General features: G+C 51.2%; 1 long non-coding RNA gene across 2 annotated transcripts; it reads right to left on the reverse strand.

The window, feature by feature from the left end:
• Positions 1–15,351: 15,351 nt before the first annotated feature.
• LOC136300699 (uncharacterized) lies at positions 15,352–24,277 on the reverse strand. 2 transcript variants are annotated; one of them, XR_010723723.1, is made up of 4 exons: positions 23,492–24,277; positions 17,188–17,286; positions 16,526–16,721; positions 15,352–16,060 (listed from the first exon to the last, which is right to left on the reverse strand). It is a non-coding gene; the product is annotated as an uncharacterized lncRNA (long non-coding RNA). The 2 variants fall into 2 exon arrangements; XR_010723724.1 differs by lacking the exon at positions 16,526–16,721.
• Positions 24,278–24,413: the final 136 nt, after the last annotated feature.

Genomic DNA, 24,413 nt, shown 5'->3' on the forward strand with positions numbered 1-24,413 from the left:
GTGTCTGTGTGGACAAGGAAGCCGAGTGCCGACTGGGGCCCATCAATCCTTTGTGCCCCAGAGAAGAAATGGCTGAGATGAAGTTTGAAATCATCCAGGCCAGGCTGGTCCTGGGCACTCTAGAGTCCCTGCGTAGGCTGCTACCTGCCAGGTGGCACTGCCAGCCTGGATTTCAGGCAGAGGTGTCACCAAACACCTGGTGAGTGCCCAAACACTGGGCACTGCTTCAGCACAGCGGAGGGAAATTGCCAGGGATATGCAGCAGAAACTGTGTTACGTTGCTTCAGACCCCAGCCAAAATATGCAGGAAAAGGCAGAAAAACTGAGTTGTGAGGACATTCCCCCGGATGGATGAGCTGTCATGGCAGAAGAGCTGCCATTCCAAGCTCCTGAAAAACCCACAGAGGCAGAAATCCCAGAGCCAGGGGTCGGGAGGACGGGTCCTCTGGAGCATCACCAAGTGTTGGGAGCATGTCCAGCCCAACATCCTCAGAAACGTGCTCCTGTTGGGCAGGTTCACCCCTTCCCAAGTTTTCAGAGAGGCTTCTGAAGGAGCTGCAGGCAGGAGTTCCCAGCACATGTGGAGGCTGTTTCACCCCGAGGCTGGATGAGCTCCGCGTGGGTTGGTGCTTCCATGCTTGGCAGCTCTAAGAGCATTTCGGAATATGGGGGCTACCAGGGGAGACCATAATGAGGTTGGACCAGCAGCACTCCAGAGAAAAATCCTTTTGAAAATTTCTGTAGGACCATCCAGGAGGGGTGGGGGGTTTTTTGTTTTGTTTTGTTTTGGTTTTTGGGGTTTTTTGGGGGGTTTTTTGGTGGGTTTTTTTTTTTTTGTGCCAATCTAACCAGCTGGAGAGCAGTTAATAAATCAGTACAAAAATAATTGATTTATAGTAAGTGATTTTATAGCTCACCAAAGAAAGGTCCCTTGTGCATTGGGCTGAAGAAAAGAGCCCTTGTTCGGGGCATTATTGCCATCCAAGATGTTGGGTTTAATTCTAGAAACGTGTTGATCCCCTGCTAGAACTGCAAAGAGATTTGTCAGACTTTTAAACGCTTGGGAAGGAGCCCCCTCCATGCCGTGCCCGCCGGGACTGGCTCCGTGCCGCGCCCTGTAAACCGCCGGGGACTGGGAAGAGAAGGGGGAACCGGGGGGCTCAGGGGGCTGCTGACCCTTCCCCACGGCCCTGGGGGTCTCCTGCAGGAGCTCAGAGGTTGTTTTTGCTCACAGAATGAGTGGGTGTGTCACTAGAGGACACAAAATGAAGGACACACACGCAGTCAGTAGTCAGGGGAAAAAAAAAGAGGGGCAGTTTGTTTTCGACCTCGATTTATATAGATTTTGGACAATGACCATGGATTGGTTGACACCTCTCCAACCATGCTGGTCAAACTAGAAGTCCATCAATTGTCCCTCCTCAAGGGAGGAATGTAAACGAGGAGAAGAGTTTCCAAAACATCGCTTTCGTTCACCTGAAAGTCCCTGAGAAGCTCCACTACAAAAATACAGACATCAGAAGGCTGGAAAAGATCAGAGCCATGCGTGTGGTTGTTAAATCAGGGCTCCCACACCTGTGAGATGCTCTCACCTCTCCGGGCTCTTGGCAGCCTTCCCTGTGGGATTTGCTGTGGCACATCCCATAAAACATCACCTTTGTTTGTGCATCTCTGGAGTTTCACCAGTAATCCGACATCAGAACCGTGGGAGGCTAAATTTAGATAATAATGTTAATTAAAATTATTAAATTAGAGAGCACGAGGTGAGAGGTACCCGACTTGGGGGTGTTCTTAGAGGTCTCCTCAAGAGATATTTTTTGTCATGGGTCTGAGGGATCAATCCCAAGCTGGCACCAACCCTCTTTGGAAAAAGCTGAATATATTGGTGGAAGTGTTATCTCTCTGCCTTATCACCAAGTGCTGGGCAAAGTGACGATCCTGGAAAGTTTTGCTGAAATTATTCAACAAATCTGCCCTGCTATGCTCAGTGTTTATAAATAATTCCACTGGTGTAAATATCCTGGCTAAGTGAACTAAGGCATTCCTAGGAAAGATGTGAGTTTTCAGCAATTAAATTTAAATTCAGTTGAATAATTTGAAAGTTACGTGTTTACAGAGATTTTTATCCACACCTCCCATATCTGTGCACTGCTGTGCACAGGCCAGAGGAATCACATCTGAATTTCTGCTTGGGCCTGTGATTCATAAATTGTTCGGGAACACCTGGGGGAAATCCCCTGAGGATACACCAGAGGACTCGGTGAATCTGCTCAGGACTGATGGGAAAAGAGCTGAAATCTGCCTTGTTCATCACTCAGTCCCAGGGCCCTCCTGTGCTCCTGCAGCTCCAGGGCTGAATCTCCAAACTCATGGATGGCCTCAGGTGCTTTGGGACTGAGCAGCCACCTGTCACCTCCTGCCACGGCCCTGCTGGGAGCTCGGGGCTCTTTTCCTTTCCTGCAGGACATTTCCAGGGCTTGGAAGGGGAAGGGAAGGGAAGGGAAGGGAAGGGAAGGGAAGGGAAGGGAAGGGAAGGGAAGGGAAGGGAAGGGAAGGGAAGGGAAGGGAAGGGAAGGGAAGGGAAGGGAAGGGAAGGGAAGGGAAGGGAAGGGAAGGGAAGGGAAGGGAAGGGAAGGGAAGGGAAGGGAAGGGAAGGGAAGGGAAGGGAAGGGAAGGGAAGGGAAGGGAAGGGAAGGGAAGGGGTGCTCACAGAGAGCTCTGTGAGTGCTTTTAATGAGATTTCACCCTCACAGAGCGTTGCTGATGTAATCCGAGATGGATCCATTGATACCAAACCCATTTCACATCCAGGGACCCAGGTCAGCTCCTCCCAGCCGAAAATCCTTCAACAACCCATGATTACTGGGCTGCAGCACTCCGGGCACTGGGCTGGCCTGGCTGTTCTGTTCCCCTCTCAGGCACGACTTTGCTCAAGGGCACACCACGAGATAGCTGCACTTGGCACAAATTCCCTGACTCCAGACTCGTTTCAGCCTCACCTTGTGTTGCCATGGCTTCACAGGGCACTGGGAATTCATTCCCTCCCTTTTATTTCAGTTTTGTTTTGAACAGGCTGAGGTCTCAATCGTTTGGGGCTTGATTCCCTCAGCTCCCACACAACAGGAAAGGAGTTTCAGGAGTCCTTCCTCTGCTGTATCCCCACCTGTGCTGTGGATACATGGAGGATTTGAATTGGAAATTTGTCCAGGCAGGGTGCGGGGTGTCCCTCTCTAGAAACATTCCAAACCCACCTGGAGGTGTTCCTGTGCCACCTGCTCCAGGTGACCCAGCCTGGATGATCTCCAGAGGTCCCTTTCAGCGCCGGATATCCTGGGATTCTGTAAACTCCTGGGATTCTGTAAACTCCTGGGAGCCTTCTGGTCCCAGGAAAGCATCACCAGTCTGGTGAGCAGAGGACTAGTTATGAGGGTTAAAGAGTGGGAGCCAAATGCCATCACTCCGAATTTCCCCCTTTTTCTCCTTCTCCCCCAGCTCTCTGTGCTGACCATGATGTCACAAGGTCTGGAATATCCCTTGGGTCACTTGGGGTCACCTGTCCTGTCCTGTCCTGTCCTGTCCTGTCCAAGAAGGCTTTCGCTCTGTGCAAGCATCAATGAAAACATCCCTTAGTTATCCACACTGCTCCCAGCACAAATCCTAAACAGCCCCACACCAGCTACCAGGAACAAAATTAACTTTATCCCAGCAAAATCTGGCCATTTTTTTCCCTCCCTCCCTCCTTCCCTCCCTCCCCAAGTCTCATTGAAGTTTCAATCCAGCAGCAGCTCTTTATTTTCTTTTAAATGTCAAACAATTCATCATTTTGCACTTTGCCCATTCCCTGCGAATTCGAAGGTTTTCTTGGAACTCCGTGATGTCAGCCCAGGACAATGCTCAGTGATTACCCCAAACAATGTGCTTCTTGTCGCCCTGCCTGGTTTGGGTTGCAGGCTCTGGAGAGCTCTGCTGTTATCACACTCACAATGAAATTCCTGGATTCAAACACACACTGGACAGTTCTCATCTTTATTATCCCAGTCTCCTGCCCCTCATCCACGCTGAAAGTTGCTCCTGCCCTGCCCTGCGGGTCCCAAGGAAGGTGGTATTGGACAATTTGTCCCCAAATCAGCTGGATACAGACACCAGGAGTGACTCCTCCAAAGGAGGAGAAAATTGGGTGAGAAATTAAGGAGAAAATTTACCAGAGAAAATTGGGAAAGGAACACCTTTGTTTCCTGAGTGATGCTCCCAGGGCTGGGAACAGGCCCAGCAGACAAGATCAGGGCTGAATTATCTGGATAAATCTGGTGTTTCCTCCCCATCCATGGTCAGAATGAAGGGATTCCCAGCAGCTCGGCCCTGGCAGATCCAGCAGCTCCTGGTGGGAGTGTGGCATGCTCAAAGCTCCCTGGAAATGCAGCAGGAGCTGTCCCAAACCCAGGAATGCCCAAGGATCACTGAGTCACGGAACGGTTTGGCTTGGGAAGGACCTCCAAAGCCCAGCTGGTCCAACCCCCCTGCAGTGAGCAGGGACATGTCCAAGCAGAGCAGGGCTCAGAGCCCTGTCCAGCCTGGCCTTGGGTGTTCCCAGGGATGGGCCAGGAGCGGGAATGGGGCTGCAGTGGAGGCCTGTCCTGCAGATCTGCTGTGAAACAACACCTGGAACACCTGGAAGTGGCCAGGAAGGATGAGGGGGCAGGAAAACACCAGCCCAGCACTGAGCATGAGCACCTCCATCCCACGATTTACATTTTGCAGGTCCGGCTCTGTTCCTCCCACTTTGGAAACATCCAGGTGGGTCCCTGAGTGTGAGGAGGTTGAGATGAAGAGTGAGAGAACATTCCAGAGCTTTTCCAGGAGGAGATGTCCCTGCCTGGAGCAGGCTGCAACTCCTCAGGGCGAGAGAGGCTGCGCAGTCCTTACCCACACGTGCACCCACACACACACACACAGACAGATTTTATTAAGCCATTCCATGCAAGGATTTTTATGTATGTGTATTTTTTTTTTATTTGGAAAACTTCAGAGTGCTGTTTTTTCACACACAGTAAAGTTAGCTTTGCTGAGATTCATTAGTCCCCTTTCCCCCTGTGTGTAAATGGATCTCTCTCAGTTATGCAATGCAAGGGTACACAACCATGAAAAGTGCAGAGCCAGCCAAAAAAAGCATTGTTCTGAACTCGGACGTGTAAAATATTCATATTCAATAATAAAAAAATAATAATAATAAAAAATAAAAATCCCAGCTCTCAATAAAAAATTCACGGTGTAAAATATGCATTGTCCTCCCATCCCCAGGGCTGCAGCCCCTTTCCAGCCCAGCACGTTCCAGGGGCTTTCAGGGCCTTGTTGGACTCGATTAACTCCAAACCAATTCACCCGCAGACATCCCGGGATTAGGTGCCTGAATTGATTCTGATTTCTCGGAGGGCGCTGGATCCATGGCTGCAGGAGCAGCTGGCAGAGCTGGGGCTGCTCAGAGCACCCAGGGGCTGTGTGTGGCGTGTCTGGGCACCCAGGGCCACGCCGGGCACTGACACAGCCAGGAGAGCTCTGCCAGCAGCGTTTGCATCCCCTCGTTACCCCTCTCTCCTAATGAGCAAATTCCCGGGGGCTAATGGGGCTGAGCAGCCCCCCAGGGAGGAGGGAGCACACTGGGAATGCCCTGAGGTGTCTCCATCCCTCTTGCCCTGCAGAACCTCCCGTGGAGCTCTCCCGGGGAAAAAGGAAAGGATTGATCCTGTTGTGCCAAAGGGAAGCACGGACAGGGGGAAGGAACCACCTGGCTGAAGGTTTCAGCAGAGCCAGGGCTGCTCTCCAAAATTCCCTCCTTCTCTTCTCTCCCCTGGGAGCTGGGACAGACCCAGGGAATGGCTGTGCCAGCGTGGGTTTAGGTTGGAATTTGAGAAAAGTTCTTCCCCCAGAGGGTGCTGGGCACAGCCCCGAGGCTGCCAGAGCTCCAGGAGGGTTTGGACAACACTCCAGGGATGCCCAGGGTGGGATTTTTGGAGTGTCTGGGCAGGACAAGGGCTTGGATCAATGATCCTGTGTCTCCCTTCCAGCTTAGCATAGCCTGGCTCTCTGGTTCTGTGTTTTAATTCAGATTTTTCTGCATCCCCACCTGCTGCTGGAGCTGCCTGAGTGTGTGTGTCCCTGGGGGTGGCACAGAAGGACAGCACAGGACAGGACAGAGGAGACTGAGCAGCATCACCTGGGGCTGGAACTAAACCACCAGGCCCTGCTCAAGAGGTGCCCTGAGCTGCTCTTTTGTCATTAAAAAACCACTAAGTGGGACCCAGGAGCCCAGCGCTGGAGCAGAATATTAAAGTGTTATTATGAACATCGCTAAAAAAAAATAAAGAGAACTCAGGAACAGGAGGAAGGGCTCTGGCGCTTCAATTTTATGAAGATATATGGGAGAAAAGAATGAGAAACTCCAAAAAAACAATGCCTGAGATGTTTCTTTTATCTAAAGTACAACCAGTTCAACATTTTACACAGAACAAGTCTCAAAGAGCGTAAATCAAGGGATGGAAGAGACGTTTTAAAAAGGCCTCCAAATATAATTTCTTTACCTCCCACGTTCTCAGGCCAAATATTTTAAATGGAAAAGCATGTGGGACAAAGAACAGGGATATTTTCAGTGTCTTTAAGGACCGTTCCCAGCAAGGTGGTTTGTTCTGTGTCCCCAGTCTGACATTTATAAACAAGTAAAAAGGAAAGAGAGGAAGAAAACTCAAAAACCAGGAGCTGTGACCACAAGTGACAGTATGGAAATAATAAAAAACGTGCCGTGATGAGACAGCTGTCAGTCATGGGTGAGAGTTTTGGTGTGAAAAAACGAGCTGGAATTGTTCTTTCCCAGTTCTGTTGGATCTGTCAGATTTGAGCCACAGCACTGGGATGCCTTGAAGGGAACTGGGAGGATGAAGTGAAGGAACTGGGAGAATGAAGGGAACTGGGAGAATTAAATTAAGGGAACTGGGAGGATGAAATAAAAGGAATTGGGAGGATGAAAGGACTGGGAGGATGCAGTGGAGGGAACTGGGAGAATGAAGTGAAGGGAATTGGGAGGATGAAGAGGAGGGAACAGGGAGGATGAAAGGAGGGGAATTGGGAGAATGAAGTGCCCTCAGGGGCTTTGAGTAACAGCCCAGCTTCCCCATCCCAACTCAGTGCATCCACCTCCATCCCCTGTCCCTCAGTGCTCCTGCAGCCTCTGGGGATTCCCCGCTTGCTTTTTCCAGGAATCTCTCCCTGAGAACAGAGAGGGGAACTCGGTGGTGTTGGAAACATTTCTCCTGCTGAGGCTCCCCGGCCAGCTGGGACCAAGTGTGACCCTGCTGATGCCAGAGCCTTGCTGTGACCCAGGAGCCCCCCGGCCCTTGTAAGGCAGAGGAGGTGCAGAGGGGATGTGGAAAGGTTCAGCCCTGAGATCCTTTGCTGCCCTGACAAACCCAAGTGGAAATGCAGGCGCTGCCAAGGTTGTTTCATTCCTGGATTCCTGCGGAAAACAGCGTTTGCAGCAGAGCACAGCAGAGCAGGGGAGCCGTGCTGGTGGTCTGATGACACCCTCTGAAGGACTTCCAGCCAAAATACTATGGATTTCCTGGAAGCACGTCCCCCCAGAGGAAGCGAGCGTGGATTTTGAAGGTATCCAAGACAACAGCCCAGATGCTGATTCCAGCTCTGCTGCTGTAAAGCCGCTGCCTTCAGTGGACTGATGCAGAGCTGTGGGGTTTTTACTGCTGAGGTCATTGCTCCTTTCCGAGGGGAGGGATGGATCCCTGCATATCCAGAATGCCTGGACAGCCTTCAGCCTGCAGGCTGGGAAGTTCCGTTTCCACACCCATCCCAGGCTTTCCAGGGCAAGCCACCAGCATCTGGCTTCATCCCATCTGACATGCATAACTAACCCCAAAAACTTTAAACCCTGAGTAAGATAAGGGAGAGAGACAGACTTCACCTGCACATGAGCTGCTGAGCTTTTATCATCTCCATTCACTGAAAATAAAATCCTTTGGGACTGGGTTCCTGATTTAATTCTCTTCTTTATGGACATCAGTGGAACTGATGGTGCTGAAATGCTGCAGAAAAGATGAAATCCACTTTCAGAGTGAGATGAATTTTGTTATCAGAAGTTTGTACCTGGAAGTTGGAAGAAGTGAACAAACAAAAAACATTACTGAGGACATTTGAAAGTGAAAATCGATGTGGTCAAAGATCCCAGCAGTGAACAAAATTAGCCCAGCCCCAATTCCCAGTGCCAGACCCCCCAAATCTCCAGTCCCACCATCAGGGTGTCAGAGTGATTTAACAGCAGTTCCATCAGCCTGACCCACCTCCACAGGTTTTTAATCCCCGTTTATGTTTAGCAGAAAGTGTCCATGTCATGAACAACTGAATGCGTGAGGTTTGATTAAACCCAACAATAATCCATGAAATCAGATTCTTTTTTCTCCACGCTGTCCTGAGGAATTCCCCAACTCCAAACCCGTTCCAACTGGCACCATCCTGCACTTGAGCTCCAATATCAGTGGAGTCTGTGATGGTTCCAAGTTTTCTGGTGAGGAATTACATTAAATCCCAATAATTCTTTCCATGGGGGATTACAGAGCCACTCTGGTTTCAAACATTCCCATCCAACAGTGAGGAACTTTTTCTTGGGTGTCTGTCCCTTCCTTGGTTATGACAGACAACATTTATCTTACCCAGGCATAAATCCATTTCAGTAATTTCCTTCCTAATAATTCAATTCCTAAAGGAAGCTGAGGGAACAGCCCATTGTAAATCTAGCCTTTGTATTTTTGGCTGAATGCCCTTGGATTACTAATTCCACGTGAATTACATGACCCAGTGTTCCCCATTTCAGTGACTGAAATGCTTCTGCCTGAGGTAAAAACTCACCTGGAGGAACTGTCAGCCACTGCTGGACGTGGCTCACATTTGAGGGGTGAATTGCTGCTGATTAACAAGAGTCTGGATCAAATGTCCATTCTCAAAAATAGGGATTTTCTGTTCCACTACCAGAGTCTGCTTCGGGGATTTTTTTTTTCTTTTTTTTTTGGCAGTGGGGTTTAGAGCAGGAAAATAGGAAATGAATTGGAAAAATTTGAAGACTACAGCAAACAAGAAAATCCTGGAAGGAACACACTCTGGAGATCCACCCCGGCCATTAATAATATGGAAAGATTTCATTAGGAAAAGGGAGAGGGAGGAGAAGGAGAAAGGAAGTGCAAGGAGGAGCATGGGATAAAAAAATCCTGCACTAAACCCCCACACTTCTGGTTACAAATCATGGAATCAAAGATGCACAATTTCCATTTAAAGTTGGAAAGATCTCCAAGACCACTGAGTCCATCCTGTGCCACATCCGCACCTTGTCCCCAGCCCAGAGCACTGAGTGCCACCTCCAGGCTTTCCTCCAGGGATTCCAAACCTCCCTGGGCAGCCCCTGCCAAGGCCTGAGCACCCTTTCCATGGGGAAATCCCTCCTGGAGATGCCCTGTGGGCTCTGGAAGGGCTGCAGGGGTTGGGTTGCTGGGGATGGTGTGGGGCTGAAGGTGCTCAGGGGAGATGCTCCAAACCCAAACCATGACAGGAGCAGCTCCACAGCCTGGGAATAAAGCAAATTCAGTTTGTTAAGGGCACCGTGGTCACCTGAGAAGGAATTTTGTCTGGTGGAGGAACCCCTTGTGCCCTCTGCCGAGGAGAACCTTGCAGGGGGAGCAGCCCCCCTGAATAAAGGGGCTTTATTTAAGAGGGCATCATCTTCCATTCTTCTCCCTCTTCTTCTTCCCCTTCCCAGCCCACAGCTCCCCATGGCCCCAAAACACCTGAACCCTGTGATGCCTTGGGGTTTTAGCTTTAATATTTTTCATATATTTGTAACCCTGCAATTCTTCAATGCAGAACTCTAAACGCCATATAGAATGTGAACTGCTGTTCTCTCATTTTGGTCAGACACAACAATTCCTCTCTAGACCTGGGAATCAAGGGCACCTCACTGCCTCAGACCCTGAGAAATGTAAATAAAAGTGAGTTGGAGTGGTGCAAACTTGGGGTAAATGACTTCATGACCTGGAGCTGTAATTGGAAGATTAACCCCCAATCTGCAAATGGACCAAACTTATCAAAGTGTGAAAACCCCAGGACCTGTGGTCCATTTTTGGGTGTAGCCCTGGGTGGGTTTTTTCAGCCGTAAATGTCACTGAAGGCCCTTCAACAAATATATAAAAATAAAAATAAAAATAAAAATAAAAATAAATAGAAATAGAAATAGAAATAGAAATAGAAATAGAAATAGAAATAGAAATAGAAATAGAAATAGAAATAGAAATAGAAATAGAAATAGAAATAGAACAGATTTTAATTCCCTTCATTTTGTCTCTCCTCTGGTTTTAGGTAGCCACAAAAGGCATCAGCCAAGGCCAGGTGTGGGCACAGCCGTGCCTGTGCCTCAGGGTGCTGTCACCTGCCCTGGCCAGGCCCAGGGAAACACAGAGCCCAGCAAATTGTCCTGGAAAAAGGGAAATCAGGCCCTGTCCCCGTCCCTCCCTGCAGCACGGACCTGCCACCTCATCAATTCCACCTCCCCCTGCCCTGGTGGCCAGAGAGCCCCGTGACCTCAAACACTTCTGGTTGCTCTCACCCACGAGCAGCTCTCTCAACTCAATGTATTTTTTGCCCTTTGGGAGGTTGTTTTCCCCATCCCTGTGCCACTCAGGAGGTGACAGGCTGTGCTTTTGTGTCAGACCCAGGCCAAGTGCAGCCCATTAAACCTCCCCACCACGGCACAACCCGAGCAGAACAATTTAAATCCCCTGGGGTTTGTTGTTTTTTTTTTTTTTGCCGAAAGTTTTTGCACCATTATGTCACATCCTATCCATCAGAATTTGCTGGGAAAGACTTGGTTTTGTTGTTTTGGGTTTTTTGGTTTTTGTTTTTTTAATTTCTTTTCAGTGTTCCTGCTCTCTCCTGGAAATGGAAACGTCAGCAGGTCGAATGACCTGAGGGTTTATGTATTTCCAGGGTAGGTAGGAGGAAGTTCAGCCTCTGTGCTCACCAAACATTCTGAGCATTGGGAACATAACGAGCATTAATGAGTATGAAATAGAGACCCTTTGGGATCCGTAACTGTTAACTCAGCTGGCCCAGAGTCCCCAAAGCTGCCACGATTCCCTTTCCCAGGTCACCACAAGCACAGGGAGGGGAGGAGGAGCTGTGATTTGAGTGACCCGGGATGAGCTTCACAAATCCCCAGGATCCTTGGCAGCCCAGCTAAAATCCAATAATTGTCCGTCTTTGGTCCCGGTGAGCTGGGTGTCTCAACACGTGGGGTTTTCCTCCCTCTGTCATGGAATAAATCTCAGTTTCTCAGGACACACAACGGGGATCTCTGCAGTCAGTCAGTGTGCTCGGAGAATCGCAGGATCATGGAATGGTTTGGGTTGAACAGGAGTTTAAAGGCCACCTCATTCCTCCCCCTCTGCCATGGGCAGGGATAGTTTTCACTACCCCAGGTCTCTCAGGCAGAATTTTTCTCTCCTGCTTCTCAACCACTGACAAATCCACGGAGAAATTCCCTGCATGGACAAAGGAGCCACCCCAGGTGGAGCAGCAACCACGTGTGGTGCTGCCCTGGACAGTGAGAGGATTTTTCATTGGTCTTTTCTTCGTCAGGGCAAGTTTTCTGCTCATGGATTCCTCTCTGAGCTGGGGGCTCCCCATCCTCTCTGGGGTCTGGTTTGGGGTGGTGAACTGAAGTTCTGGGGAAGAGAATCAGAGTTCTCACACCAAAAATCTGGGTTTATATCCCCGGTTTCTGCATCTGCACTGCATCACTGAAGTTTACTCTGAGGAAATCACTTGTGGGTGACGAGCACCAGCGAAGGCCGGGGTGGTTCTGGCAGGAACCTTTGCAATGTTTGTGGGTTTTTTGTTATGTTTAAGCGAAATTTAGGAGTTTTAGATCCCTGCTCTGCTAGCACAGAGGTCAGGCTGGGATGGGGTTGGGAGAGAGGTTTGCTTCAAATTCATTCATCTCCCGCAGGCTGGCTGGGACCTGGTGTGGACCCCAAATCCCTGAGTGTCAGGAGGAAGAACAGGATTTCAAATTCCTCTGCAGAGGAAGAAGGAAAGAGCAGGTGCAGCCCTGGAAAGGGAAAGAAAACCCATTTGCTTCCTAGAAAAAGTGAAGGACACAAATTGCCGGGACTGGAAGAAAACTGAAGGAAAAGTGAGAGCAAGTGGAACTCCAGAACCGACACAAAAAAGTGATTTGGGAAACCCGGATCACTGCAGGAATGCTCTGGGGTTTGGGGTGAAATGTGGTACATGTGGAGCAGTTTTGGGCACCAGTTTGGTCAGGAAATGAAGGTGATAGTAATTAGTGGCTGCTACTATAACAGATAATAATTAGTGCCAGGCTAACGAGCGTGGGGAAGCACAGCAGAGTCCCCTGGGGGGCTCCAGTGACAGAGGTTTTGTGCCATGGGGATGCTGATAACCTCTCAGGGGGTTATTTGGGACCTCATGGCTCCAGGTGGGATCTAGGGAGAGTTCTGGGAGGAGGAGAACAGGGAGGCCTTGGTGATTTCCTGTAATTCCCTGGAGGGGAAGGGCAGAGGCCGTGCCCAGACCAGCAGAGACACCCTGGGTGCTCTGTGGTGCTGATGGAGCTGCCAAGGAGAGCCAAGTGCCTTTGCTCCCTTTTCCCCTGTGGATAACTCACAGAAAACCTGCATCATTCCATCTTTTCATGCAACAAAATGTGGAATTTCTGCTTGATGGCCACTGGCACCAACCTGGAAGTTTTTATGATGCTGGAGGGGAAATGGCACCCGAGCCAAAGTCCAGGGTGAAGGAAAACTGGTTGCAAACCATCATGAATTGTCCTTTCTGGAGAACCCAGCCGTGCTGGAGCTGCACATTCATCTGCTTCTGTTAAAGAAACACACAGCTGCTCTCTGCCTGTGTTTATTGTTAAATTCATTCATGCTGCTTGTTGGAAACACCATCGTTAAAGTCCTTCTGGGGCAGAGTTTGCTTTAAAGAGAACTCTCCATGGAAAAGACTTTCCTTTAAATTTAGTACAAAAGAAAAGCCCAACCAGTTTTATTTATAGATCAGGGCATGAGAGATTTTCGGTGCTCAAGCCAGTGCTCTATCTCTGTTCCTCCCATAAAAACGTGTTTAGCATTTTTCTCATCCTACCAGAATAAAATTCTTTTATTGAGATTTTTATCCCCCCTTTTCTAAAATGCAGCCACTTGAATGAATGACAAACACTGGATGTTCCCATTGAATAATTTCGTGAGTTGTGATTCTGTTCTTGGGTGACATGAGCTGGGTTTTGGTTATTCTTTAATAGATCATCTCTTACTTCTGTGACTTTGGGGCAGTTTATGTTCCTAAGGTTGTATTTCCCAGAGATCTGTACCAGATGTATGATAAATCTGGGAGTTTTATTAATATAGAAGCATCCAGAATTTCCTTGTGGAATGTCTGCTTGTAGGAGCAGTGAGAAAATGGGGAAATGCTCAGAATTTTGGCCTTTCCAACAATCTGAATGAGCAATTTCATATCAGTTTGTGTTTAATGAAAGGGGGAAATGTTAATTTTTCCCTCTGTTTGGTGAATGACAATGCTGCCAACACATCTTGATTTCTATTGATTCATGGTAAAATGCAGAATTTTGGGTGTCTTTCTTTAAAGTGATGGTTTTCCCTTTCCTGGTGAAGGTGGGTGGTGATAACCAGGTCCATGTGTAAAAAATTAAAGGATGGGGTGGTTACTGAGCAGAATTCCAACCTGCTTTGCTGGCAGGGCTTTCACAGAGCTCAGTGTCAGCTCAAAAAAGAGCTGCAACTCTAAACTGTTTAAAAAAGAGGTTGGGGACAATGGCAGCTTATTCCCTCTCTGAAATTTTGAAATTTTTCCATTTTACTGTTTCCCAGTCGTTCTTTAACCCTTGTTGTGCTCTGCCAGCCCATATTTAGTGGCTGACACACTTCAGAATCAAATGTTTCACTGCCGGGATGGTTCCCTCTGCTGAGCTTTGTGACAAAATCACTGACTATGACTCAACTTCCCTTCCAAATGTCCAGTGTCTGTGATCTGGAATTGAGTCACATTCTGGGTTACTTAAGAAAGGAGTTAAAGAGCCTTTAGTAATAATTTTATAGAGAGCACGTTCCCCATATGAAGCAGTGCTGTCCCTTATAGTGCACCCGAGCACCTGGAGGTGTCCAAGGTGAGGTTGGACAGGGTTTGGAGGAACCTGGGATAGTGGAAGGTGTCCCTGCCCACGGCAGGGCTGGGATGGGTTGGGATTTAAGGTCCCTTCCAACCCAAACCAGGCTGGGGCTCTGTGAACGGGCAGATGCTGAGAGCTGCTCTTCTTTGAGCCATTTATTGAGGAATCCGTGGCTTTATGGAACGAGGGATCTGAGACTCTGCTGGGGGAAACCTGGTGGAAATGGGGCACGTGGGGAGTGCTAGGTCACTGAGGCCACCCCTGTGACAGCCCCTGTGGTGAGGGCGTGACTGCCAGAGTGGCCCAAGTCACACAGAGAAGCTCCCTTAAGGTATTTAAGTCATTGTATGGATGATCTCACTCCATTATTTTTTCACAGAGCTCCTCAGTTCGCTCTATTTAACTTTACAATTCAGAGGAATGAAACCATTTCCCCATCCCCGCCGTGCCAAGGGAGCAAACCCGCAGCTGAGGGGCAGTGAAGCAGTTCCTGGTGTGTGGCAGGGCACTGGAAGGATCCAGAAGGAGAACATGAGGAGGTCTGGAGGTGTCTGTCAGCACAGCTGGGTTGGTGTGGGTGGGATGTGCCTGCCTGGGCCCTCTCTGCTCTTCAGGGGAGTTTGTTCTCCAGCTTTGTTATTGCAGGGAGGATAAAAGCCACCTGCCCACACCTCTAATATGTTTTACTCCTGTGTTCTTCCACCAGGGAAGTCTGGAAGTTGCTTTTCCAGCAGCAGAGTGGGAAGCTCAGGCACAGTAAAAGAACGAAACTGGATTTTAAGGGGAAGGCCTGATAAAACAGGATGTCCCTTCTTATCAAATTGGCTTTGAGCTTGCAGCTTGCTGTGCTGCTCTTTTATAAATCGCTTCATCCGTTATTTAGAAACTTTATTTCCTTCACCCAGCATGGAATCCCAGACTGGTTTGGGTTGGAAGGGACCTTAAAGCTCATCCCATTCCATGAGCAGGGCAGGGACACCTTCCACTATCCCAGGTTGCTCAGAGCTCCATCCAACCTGGCCTTGGACATTCCAGGGATAGAGCATCCACAACCTGAGCCAGAATTATTCATCCAGACTTCTGTTTGACCCAGCTGTCACTGTAATATTTTATTTTAATGCCAACTATAAAAACCTTTCTCTCACGCAGGCTGTAAATCAGTGTTTCCAGGTTTTTTTTTGACAAGGAATAGTGAGAGTGTCTGGTGTTTTCCCAACTGGGCCATTCTTTCCCCCAAATTTCTGCTCTTTCCTCTGTTTTAGCACAAATCTTCCCAGGAATAACCCAGTGGAACATGAGTCACTGCAGGAACCAGGGCTGGGGCGAGGTGGGCTCCTGCTTATAAATGGCACAATTGTAGATCCAGGAGTGCAAGGGCTGCTCTGCTTGGAAAGCTGGCTGGAAAATAGCACTCATGAGGTAGGCAGGCATTTATATCCCCAGGAACCATTGGCTAGTTTGTATATATTTGCATTTCATTTTCTAACCACGCTTTTGGAGCTTGGTTTTGAACTATTCATCGATGAGCTTATCGCGGGCTGCACCTCGCAGCGAAATTGTGGCGTCCCTGTGGGGCTGCCACAAGCTCTCATTTGGCCAATTTCTGGGCTAAAAAAGCCACCAGCGAGGTGGGGAAGCGCGATGAGCTCCCTGTTTGATGCGCTATTTTTGCGTTAATGAAGTGTTGGGAGGGTCCGTGTGAAACTTGGGGTGTCTGAATGCAAAGAGCAGAGCTCTGACAGTGTTTGCCCGCTGCTGCTTCAACCCAAATCTCTGAAAGGAAGGAGCAGTTTGTTCTTCCACCTGTAAAAAAAAAAAACGCACAATAAATGTGTATTTATGAGTGGAGAAAGGTTTTTCTCTCAATTTAACCCTCTGCTCGTTCCTGGGGGGGTGAGCAGAGTCCCCCTGCCCTGGGAGGAGGGAGCTGGGGAGGAAACATCGCAGTGGCTTCAAGAGTTTTCACCTCTTCCCTGCAAACGGAACCAAAACCTTGCACGGTTCAACACTGAGATTGTGGGGAAAAGAGAAACGGGGTTCAGCAGCCAGCACAGAGGAATGGATCCCTGTGATGTGTAAATTGTGTCTTTCACCTTCCTGGAGCTCTGAGCTGTTCCTGTCCCGCCGTGGATGGTGCTGTCCCGTGTGTTTGAGGCTTTTCGGCTCACCAGTTACCTGCAATCGATGTAACACCGGGGCGGGGGGAGAATATATTTCCCAAAACATTATTTCCCGGGGTTCAAAAGCCCTTTTTAAAAGAATTCCCACCTCGTTCTTAGCCATCAGCACATTTAGGAGGCTGTTAGTGGGACAGCAGCGCACGGAGAGGGGGGACACGAGGTGATCCCAAGGCATGCCTGCTGTAATTCTCCTCAGCTTGGCCAGCTCTGCCCTAGGAATGAAGTTGACTCATTCTTCCTGGATGCGGTCCCACCTCTCATGGAAATCGATGGAATTCTTTCTGCTGCGTTTTTAAACACATGTTCTTACAGTTACTTTCTCCAGCAAGCCCTCGTTTGTAAATCTACATGAACTCTTGGTTCCCTGCGGTTAAAAATATTATTTTTTTTTCGGTAGTGATGGACCAGTCACTCCGAGAGTCCCGTAAATACTTTCCCATCTCTGGTTATGATCTGCAGAGGCGAGCACAGGAGCTCTTTGTGCTCTCTGCGCTTACACCATTTCATTGATTCCGCCTTGAAGGTCAGCGGGGAGAGCCGGGGTCCTGCCGGGGGTTTAGGGGGGTCCCCGGGGGCCGGGCCGGTCCCGCCGCCCGGGCAGCGCTGCCGCAGCCTGGGGAGCGCGTCCCTCCCGCTGCCCGCTGCCTTCCCCGCTCCCTCGGGAGCGAGGGATGACGGCGACATCACCTCACACCCCATCAGGTTTTTGCCTTCTTCCCCCCCGGCCCGTGAGTTATGCTCTGAACTTGCCTTTTTTAAAGATTTTTTTTTTTTTAAGGAGCTGCTTTGTATTAAATGAATAAAATATGTTCGTGTCCCGTCGGGTCCCTGTTCGCTTCCATTCCGCTCCTTTATTAAAAAAAAAAAAAAAAAAAAAAAAAAAAGGAGTTAATCAGGAATGAGTTGCCACCGGCTTTTTGCAGTTTATCGCATTCCCCAAAGGAGTTTTACATCCTCAGCCCATTGGATCATCATCTTTTAATCCCAAAAAGAAAACTCTGCCTGTGTACGGGGGTGGTTGAAGGCAGAGATCCCGGCGCCTTGTAAACAGGGCGCTTTTTTTTTTTGGCTTTTTTTTTTCTCCCCAAACCCAGTAAGAATTTAGGGTTTGCGTTTATTTTATGCTCTCAGATGCTTCTGGTATCAAAATCTCGCCGCGTTAATTTGTTCAGCTGTAGGAGAACAGCGTCTGTCCAGCCCCGAGAATGTTTTCAGGTGTTCTGGGAACGGATAAATGTTTCCGACTTTGGAACGCTGTTAGTGTTTAAAGAAAAAGGAGCATTCGGAGAAGGGTTTGAGTCTTTACTGTTCCTGTTTGTTAGGGAAGAAAAAAAAAAAAGTGTTCTTAATTATGACTCGCGGGGTGGGGGAGATGCTTGGAAAGCTCCTCCAGAAAAGTAATTCTAAACAGTGAAGAAAGAGAAAAAAAAAATAAAAAAAAAAGAAGGAAAAATGCTCTATGATGTTTTATTTTAATAATCCTTTGCAGGCATGTGAGCCGTGGTCTGAGGGAGAAAAAAAAATATAAAGAAGTTTCAGGAAAAAGGCACGAACAATACCGCCTTTAAACCCAAATCTGCAAACTTCTGAGAATATGCCCTCGTATTGAATACACCGGATTTCTCTCCCGAGCGAAGGGGAAGGTTTTGTTCGTTTGGACAGTCTTTGAATACTGTTCTAAAACTTCTTTCAAGTGGGAACTGAAGAGAGAAATGTTAAGTTCTGGGAGGAGACAATAAGTTAGCATCTTTGAGCGGGTTCCCTTGCATGCAAATCAGCCTTTTGGCAATTTGGGGGAAGTTTAATTGGAAGGTGGAAAGCGCGCAAAGATAAGAGAGCGGGATGGGGAGGAGCTGCTCGCCGGGGCTCCGGGGGGAGGCCGGGCCCCGCTCCTCACCTTGCCCGGGGATCCCCTCGCAACCCCCGGCCCGCCCCGTCGGGCATCGCCCCTCTCCCCCCTCGGCTCCCAAAGGTGCCTCGGGGATAAACCCCTGGCTCTGAAGTTTCTATAATTTTCACCTAATGAATTTATTGTCCCCCCTCCCTTTCCCCCCCACCCCACCCCCGGGACTCTGTGTCAGGCCTGGACGGCGCGGCCGCAGCTCTGGGCTGCGCGCACTCGGGCTCCTCATTTCCCACCGCCTGAAAAAGGTCTTGAACTCAATTAATAGCTAATAATTATCCAGCCAGCCCCGCCGCAGCCGTCCTGAGCGGGGGGAGCGCGAGTAAAGCAGGCGAGGAACCCGCGGGGGCTCCGGGGGTGGCGGAGGCCTCCCTCGGGTGTCCACTTGGGGACTCGGGCAGCTCTTTGGGGGCTGAGCCCCATCCCGCACCCTCAGGGGCAGCGGAAGGAGGGGACAGTGAGGGGACACCCCCCGAGGGACCCCAGGGAAGGGGAGTCACCCCCAGAGCGAGCGGGGAAAGCTCCCCATTCCGGCAGGGCAGCAAACGGCGCTTTGGGGTTCAGCCCTTGCCACCCCCAAAACATTGAATTGAAGCCAATCCCCCCCTGGCCGGAGCCCGGGCGGGGTTGCGGGCCTGGCTCGGGGCTGCCGGGGAGGAGCGGGGGGTCCCCCGGCCAAGCGAACCCCAAAAGCGGCGCTGCGGGAGGGAAAACGCGCCCCGGCCCCGCTGCATCCCCCTGCCAGCTTTGGATCGGGGGGAGTTCTGTTCATTCCGAGGGGAAAAGGCGACGCGGATCGTTGTGGTGCCTTCAGAATTCGGCGTCTCGGCTAAAAAATGCTCGATCGAAAATTGCCTGACCCATACCTGTTGTCCCAGGGCCCCTTCCCTCAGGAGAGAACCTCCCCAAAAAGCCCCGGGGGAAGGAGAAAGCACAGCCCCGAGAGAGCGGGGGCTTGGGTTCTTTCCATGACAAAACTCTGCTGAATTACAGCGCCCATCGTTTCCATTTTGCTTTCATTTGGCAAGCAATCTCCGGGCAAAAATATTTTGATCAAACGTCTAAAAAAAAAATTGCTATAACTCCTTAATTTCCCTTCATTCCCAGAGACCGTCACGATTAAAACTGCTGTGTTTACATCCCTGAAACTGTCTGTTCATGGGAGACAACCCTGCTCGATGTCTGACGATTGTAATTATAATCATGTTCAAGTTAGATATTCAAATGTAAATGGTGCTTTTCTTTTTCTTTTTCATTTCCTTTTTTTTTTTTTTTTCCTTTTTCTTTTTTACGACTTCTCATTTTAGGACGTGAATTTTTACCTTCGCTGGGACCAGCAAGGCGCAGCCTCGCGCCGTGGAGTGTAACGAATTCGGAGGAATTCTTAGGGCTGAACGTGTTTTTTGAAAAATATGAAATGGCAATTTACACGGTATTTTTTCATGGCCAGAGGAGCCAGTGTTTTCTTCTAGAAATAAGGGGGGGAAAATAGACTGATCACCTCATTTTGATGCACAGACGGGTTTCAGTGCAGCTGGAGTATCAGAGAAGAGGTGCAGGACAGTGAATGAAGGCACAGGTTTTGCTGCGGTATTAATCTTTCCCCCTCTATTTTATCTCTAAGGGGACCAGCAAGAGTCACTTAATTTTTTTTTTTTCCCTGTACAAAATGCAGTCATTTCTGCCTTTCTCACTGGTGCTTATTCCGCCGCTCCTCAAAGGTTTTCGGGTAAAAAGAAAAAAAAAAAAATTAAACCAATGAGAGTGTAAATAGGTCACTTCAGGAGAGGGTCTGGCGGGTGGAGGATGTGACACCCGCACTGAGCTCCATCACCCTCTACCTGCTGCAGAACAGCTCTGAGCCACCCCGAGGGGCTCCGGGGGGAGGACCCCGGCGGGGAGGGGACCGCAGCCACCTTTAGAGAGTTTAATTTTTGATATTTTTTATGTTTTTCGCCTCTGCCCGGCCTCCAGCAGAGCCGCTGCTGAGAAGGCGAGCTGCCCCCGCCACCTGCCCGGGGTGAAGGGGATGCTCGGCGGGGGCTCCCCCCGTTGTCCCCGTTGTCCCCGCAGCCCCGGGGGTGGCCCGGGGCTCCGGGCTGTCCTGAACCGCCCCCTTGTGCCGGCTCCTCGCAGGGAGCGGGGCTCGGGAGCGCGTCCCGGAGCTGTCGGAATTCCTTGGCAGCGCGGGATGCGAGGCGCGCCGCTCCATCGCGTGGGTGCGAAGCGGCTCCCCTCATCACCCCGTGGGTGCGCTCCCGTCGCTAATTAGCGGCAGATTAGGAGGGAAAAATCCCCGGGGAAGCGTGTGACATTCTCAGCGCCTGATCTGCGACCCCGCGGAGCTCAGCCCCGTCCTGTGCCGGCCGGGCTCTTTGCGTAATTTAAAATATTAATTCCCGGTTTAATCCCGCCGCAAACCGTGCGCAGGAACAAGGAGTGATTGATGAGAAAATCCTCGGGGAAGGGGTTACTCGGGGCGTGCGGCAGCGCCCGGACAAGCTGGACGGGCTCAACCATTTTAATCTTCTTTACTGCTCGAAAATACTTGCGCAAAACAGCTCGCCAAGCGCTTTTCCCCCCTCCCGTGCCCCCATGGGTGCCCACCCGAGCTCCCGGTGCTCCCGGGCGGGCCACGCGGGGAGCGGAGCCGGGGCAGCTCCCACCTGGTGCGGGTTTGCCAAGCCCGCCTTGTAAAATACCTGGGAACACATGGCTGGTGCTGGAGATGCCAAGGAACCCACCCGTAAATTCCTGCTGCTCCAGCGCCCCCTCCCCAGTGCTGCGGGGACCCCCCCAGGCCGCGGGGGCTGAAATCTCCGTTAGCGGGGCGAGGGTGGAGGAGCAAAGAGGGGCGAGGACGGAGGGGATCGACCCCCGACCAGGCTCATTTCGGTCCCGCCCGCTTCCCTGCGCCCCCTGAGCCCACAGACACCCCTGGGCCCGGCCGTGCAGCCCCGCGGGTCCCTGTCCCCTGGCACGCCTGTGGGGCAGAGGGACTCGGCTGCTTCTTTCCCTGCGGGTTATTAAGTCTCTGTGGAAAACCGGCCACCTCCAGTGGAGCGGTTTTCCCCTTCAGCCATGCCCCAGGCTGGCCGTGGGCAGAGTTCCTGGGGAAGTGGCGGAGCACGGAGCGGCTCCAGGCCGGGCAGGGCCCCGGCTCCCTGCGCCGGCTCCTTGGCAGCCAGCCGGCTTGACCCGGCAGCGCCGAGAACCTTCCCGGCGCTTCACCCTTCCTCCACGGGCATTAATTTGCCGTTCCCCGTGGAAGCGACACGCACTCAAACAGGTGCAGGCTGGAAAAGCCGGTGGCCGCCGCGGGATGCTCGCCCGGCGGGTCACGGGGGGGAATTGGGGATTCCGGGGAGGCTGCGAGGCTCTCCCTGCCCGGCCGCACACCTCGCTCCAGGGCTTTGCTGAGCCCCAGGACCCCCTCTCCTTCCACGGGGGGCTCGGAGCCGGGATGCAGAGAGGCTGCCGTGCAGCCAGCGACAAGCCCCGGTGGGAGCAAGAGCGTGTCCCCGGACACGCTGTCCCCGGAGCGCCCGGGGGCCCTATCCTCGCCACCAGCCCCGCCGCTCCCCGAGCTCTTCGGGCTTAAAGCGAGCTGGAGAAACGGGGCCCGTTCCCGCAACCGCCCGCCCGTGCCCGCTGCGGGAAAGGATCCCACCCTTGTCGGGGATGGCAGCGCGTCCTTCCCCACACGCACCGCAGCCCTCGGCCAGCATACCCCGGCACCGGCCCTTCCAATTTCGTTCTCTTCTTTTTATATTTTTTCCCCCCACATTCTTTTCATCCTTTTTTTTTAAAAAAAATATTTTAGGGTTTTTTTTCCTCCCCTTTTCGTGGGCCTTGCTGTGCCCGCCGGCGGCTGCGGGAGCCCTGCTCCAGCCCGGCCGCTGCCGCCTCGGCCCGGCAGGAGCGCGGCTGGAGCCGGGGAAGCGACACGGGCAGCCCCGGGGTGCCGGAGACAACCGGGGCAGCCCCAGCACGGCGGCTTTCCATCGCTTCTCGCTGCCTTCGTTTGCGGAAGCATCACCCAAACCGTGACCCCCCCACCCCACACCCACCCCAACCGTGCACCCCCGAGAGCGTTTAGCCGCTCCTCAAACATCCCCGAGCGGCTACACGCCGAGGCGCGGCTGTTTCCCGCAGGAGCTGATTCCTGGGGGAGTCTGGATGATGGGGATGAGGGGGCTTTTGGCAAGAAAACAAAAGCCGGGGCTGTGCGGGGCTCGGGCTGCGGGGGGGCACGGCCGCGGTGCCCGCCCGGTGCTCCGAGCTCTCCGTGACCTTCGTTCCCCGCCTCGGGGACGGGGCGACCGGGGCATCCTCGCCTCGCCAGCCGCGGCTCTCCCGGCTCTATCCGGTCTTCTGGCAGAGAAGACCGCTGCAATAACAGCGAGAAATAACCCGGGACGACGTTTTCAAACTGAAATCCGCCCGTCCCGGGAGCTGCTCGGTGGGGGACGCGGGGACAAGCGAGAGTCCAGGACGGCTGGAAGAAATATTTCAATGAGTTGGAAACACTCGAGCTCCTGTTTCACCGGTGAGGCTGGGAAGAGCTTGTTTTTCCAACCTCGGGGTGCCCGGCGCGCCGTGGAACGGCGTCCTCGAGGCAGGAATTCACAGGCACCGCTTCGGCATTTTAGGCGACACGTGGCTCCGAGTTCCCTTCAAACGGATTTATTTTATTTGGCCTCCTGCTCCCCCCACCCTTCCCTCGAAACGCCGGCTCCTCGGTAGCATCTGAAAGGCCTCTGCTCCCATTTGCAATTAAGGAGTTTATTGAGGAGGGGAAAACCGGTAATTAGCAGGAATATTCCCCCCCTCTCCCCAGTTCCACCTGCAGGGCAGGAGTGCAGCTGGCGGAATGGCTTCCAGCAGGGACCTGACGCACCCACACAAGTTTTGCTTCGTTTTTGTTTGGTGGTTTGTTTTTTTTTTTGGTTTTTTTTTTTTTTTTTGTTTTTTTTTTTTTTTTTTTTTTTTTTTTTTTTGCGGCGCCCTTCGGTGCGAGGGCTCCCCGGGATGGATCCGCACCTCCAGCGCGGAGCTCCGCGCTGCCCTCACCCCCATCATTATTTTATGGAATGTTTAAGACGACGCGCGTTTCTCCCTCTCCTCCATATTAATCTCATTAAATCCTACCTTTCAACCTTCTTCCGTGACCATCTGACCTGGCCACTTGAATTAAAATAGTGCTTTCTCCGCAGTCAAAGCCAGCACATCAATCACCGGCTATTTACACTTCGCTCCTCTCTTCAAAGCGGCTCTGCCCCAGCGCTCGCTACCTCCGCTCGGGGCGGGGGGTGTCCTGGGGGGCTCCCCGGTGCTCCGGGGGTGTCTGTCCTTCCTCTCCCCCCTTTCCTCGGGTGTCTGGCGGCTTCCCCCGTCCCTGGGGAGCGCTGCCCCAGCGCGCTGCCTTTCCACCTGAAAGGCAGAGCGGAGCGGCCGCCCTCCCTCCCCGACCCCTCCCGACGGGGCCCGGGGCCCTCCCGGCGGAGCTGCCGCCACAAACCGAGGGTAAAACCCTCGACAAACCCCAGCCGGGGGTGAGGAGCGAAGCTGCCGAACGCTGGGAAAAAAAAATATTCTGGTAGAAACACGAGAAATACCGACAAAACACAACAGCGCGAGTTCTGTTATTTAAAAAAGTTATTATTTTTGAAGTTAATATTTTTAAAGTTATTGTTTTTAAAGTTAGGCAACCCCCCCAACACACCGAGCCGAAGGGGGAGAGGAAGGCAAAAAGAAAAGGAAAAAAAAAAAGGTTTTTAAAAAAAGGAAGAAAATAAAGACAGACGCTGGTTGAAAAGTTACATAAATAAACATTTTTCAGATTAAAAACAAAAGCATGTCCAAACTAGGAACGGTTACAAGATGACAACTGCTAAGCAAACTTTCTCTACAGCATTGCTATTTAGTAGTAACAACAACAATATAATAATAATAATAATAATAATAATAATAATAATAATAATAATAATCACCTCTTTATAGGATGGCACCTTGATCCTTAAATATTGTCCAGTGTATAAGGTCAGTGTGCGGAGGGTTAGGAGCGGAGAGG

The sequence above is a fragment of the Chamaea fasciata genome, unplaced genomic scaffold (assembly GCF_029207755.1).
Source record: "Chamaea fasciata isolate MVZ Bird 193981 ecotype frontalis unplaced genomic scaffold, bChaFas1.0.hap1 SCAF_23, whole genome shotgun sequence".
Lineage (NCBI taxonomy): Eukaryota > Metazoa > Chordata > Aves > Passeriformes > Sylviidae > Chamaea > Chamaea fasciata.